The sequence below is a fragment of the Choloepus didactylus genome, chromosome 16, assembly GCF_015220235.1.
Source record: "Choloepus didactylus isolate mChoDid1 chromosome 16, mChoDid1.pri, whole genome shotgun sequence".
In the NCBI taxonomy this organism is placed as follows: Eukaryota; Metazoa; Chordata; class Mammalia; order Pilosa; family Megalonychidae; genus Choloepus; species Choloepus didactylus.
The window spans coordinates 68,588,532-68,591,797 of NC_051322.1; positions in this window are offsets into that span (position 1 = coordinate 68,588,532).

Below are 3,266 nucleotides of genomic sequence, written 5' to 3' on the forward strand. Positions count from 1 at the left end.
CTGATAAGGGTTTAATATCCAGAATATATAAGAACTCGTAAACTCAACAACGAAAAGACAAACAACCCAGTTTTAAAATGGGCAAAGTACTTGAACAGTTATTTTTCTTTAGAAGATATAGAAATGACCAATAACCACATGAAAAGATGTTCAACGTCCTTAGGTATTAAGGAAATTAAAATAAAATCCACAATGAGATCACCTCATACTCATTTGAATGGCTATTATTTTTAAAAAGAGGAAAATAATTTTTAGTGAGGATGTGAAGAAATTGGAACACTCATACATTATTGGTGGGAATGAAAAAATGTTGTAGCCACTCTGAAAAAGAGTTTGGTGTTTTCCTCAGAAAAGTTAAACATAGAACTGCCATAGGACCCAGAAATTCTACTTCTAGGTAAATACTCAAAAGAATTGAAAGCAGGGATTTGAACACCAATTTTCATAGGAACGTTATTCACAATACCCAAAAGGTAGAAGCAACCCAATGTCTGCCAACAGATGAATGGATAAACAAAATGTGGTCTATATGTACAATAGATTATTATCCATCCATTAAAAAGAATGACGTTCTGATACATTTCCACATGGATAAACCTTGAAGACATGTTGAGTGAAGTTAAGTCAGACACAAAAGGATTGGTTTGTATGAATCCATTTATGTGAATACCTAGAATATGCAAATTCATTGAGACAGAGAATAAAAGAACAGGTTTCCAGAGGTGATAGTGGTGGGGAATGGGAAGTTAATGCACAATGGCTGCAGGGTTTCTATCTGAGCCATGGGGATATTTTGGTAATGGACGGTGGTGATGGCAGCACAACTTTGTGAGTGTGATTAGTAGCACTGAATTGCATGCTTGGTTGAGAAGGGAAAGTTTATTTTGTGTGTATGTTTCCATAATAAAAAAACAGAGAGAGACTAAAGAAACAATGACATAAAGATGATCCTGGACTGGATCTAATAATGGAGGACAAAAGGCCCGAAAGGATATTACTGGCACATTTGAAAAAATGGAATATAGACTGTAGGCTTTACGTCAATGTTAAATTTCTTGAACTTGATAACTGCACTTAAGGTCATTATGTCAGCAAATATCCTTGTTTTTAGGAAATGTTCATGGAAGTATTATGTGTTCAAGGAGCATGATGTGTGCAACCTAGTCTTAAATGTTTAGACAATAGATAGGAAGGTAGGTAGGTAGATAGACCGATAGATAGATAGATCAATAGATAGATAAAATGATCAAATATAGCAAAATATTAAAAGTTGGTAAATCTAGTTATCTGGGAAGGGGTTATATTGGAGTTTTCTGAATTGGTTTTGTATTGTTTTTGTAACTGTCATGTTAGTTTGAAATTATTTCAAAATTGAAAATTTTTAAAAAAATAGTATGATCAGATGGGACCAATCCCACTCCAGTGGTGACAGTCCAGGGAGAGGATGAAAGCAATGGGGATCCATAGGACCCCAGAATGAATGGCCTTTTCTCTCCCACTGCCCAGAAGCCATCTCCTGAAGAAGCAGAGCTCGGGAAAGAAACCTGAAAGCCTGAGTCAAGAGTGAGAGTAAGAAAAGAGACTTTAAGATGTCTTAACCAGACTGAGTTAGTAGATTAGACTAAAATTTACCAAAAGAGCCTTTAAGATGGCTTAATCAGACTGAGTTAGTAGATTAGACTAAAATTTGCCAATCTGGCATGGTGGGAGACTCCTGGGTAAGAATAAATGAATTCTAATGAAGCAACGAAGCCACATTTTCTTTGCACATCTGCATGTAAAGTCAGTAAATTGCAATCCTGTACCATCTAAAACTGAAATATACATTTTATATATTATATTTAATAAGTAGGATTTTTATTCTCTATTTTTAATTTAAAAATAAATTATGAATTTTTCTTTTTTGTCTAATAAAACCAAATAAAGGCATTTTTACCCGTCTCTCTCAACTGACTTTTCTTCAATGCATTTGTAATCTATATAATATGTAATAGGTTAAATGTCATCTATGCAAATTGTAGAAAAAGATTACCCCCTCACACTGTTCTGTTTCCCATTTCTGAAATTTGTAGTGCTGTAAATGTTCACTTGTTAATTAATTGTCTCAACTTTGGATGGTTACAGTTTTAATCCAGAAGGTGTTAGTGATAAAGTTCTCAACTTTAGTGAGGTTGAGAAAAGAGGGCTGAATTCTTACAGATGAAAAACAGGTGTGTTATCAGTTTCTCCAGCTGATATAAAATAGCATGTGAAATATTTATTAGTCAGCAGTTGATCAGACTTCACTTGGTTAAGAAAATAGTTAACATGAAATTTTTGAGTACTTCGCTTGCACAATTGTCATTTCCCCATTATGAAACAGAAGGGGACATTTGTAAAAAAAGGAGACCAATTCTGGTCTACCAAACCTTGAGTTTTCATTACTCTTTGAGAGTTAAAACCTGGAGTAAAAAGTCAGTGGGGCTCAATAGCTAAGGCTTTGCTTTTTCTTTAGGAATTTCTCAAAGCTTAGAAAAGAGAACTGCTTAAAGCGAGACTTGTTTTTTTATAAACAAATGGGAGCTAGCAAGATGTGGTGGGGAAAAAAATTGCACGGAGATCAGGAGATTTTGCAGTGATGCTTATGAATGATTAAACCTCTCTTTATTTAGTTCTTTTCATCCTTTAAATGTGCGGGAGCTATGGGATGTACGACATTTTTTCTATAATTTAGTGACAATGTTTGTAAACAACTGAAAGGTGGTGTTTACATGTAAGATTTATTTTCCTTTTAAAACATCAGATTCGAGGTGCCTGCTCATCCTCTGCAGAGGTTTGTACTGCCAAGTTCTAGAAGGTGGGACAGGGGGCAGAGTCGGGGCTGGGAGGGATAGTTACGTGGAGGGGGGGGGTGATCGGAGGGAATGTCAACGCAGTTGCCAGCTGCTCTTTATCTAGACCACTGTCTTTCAAAGTGTGGCCCCGGACCAGCAGCAGCAGCCTCACCCTCTTAGAAATGCAAATTCCCAGGCCCTCCATAGACCCACTGAGTTAGAGACTGGGGACAGCCTCCAGCAGCTGGTGTTTAAACAAACCCTCTGGTGATTCTCAGGCACATTAGGGTCAGAGAACCATTGCTCATATGGCGAAGGAAAAGATTGTTTTCAAATTAACTCGGCTCTATGACCAGCTTCAGCTGTCAGCTCAAGCAGGAAAAAAAAAAAAAAGACAAACAATAGGGAACTATGCTAAATAGAAGCTTTTCATTTTGAAATAGATGAGAAAAT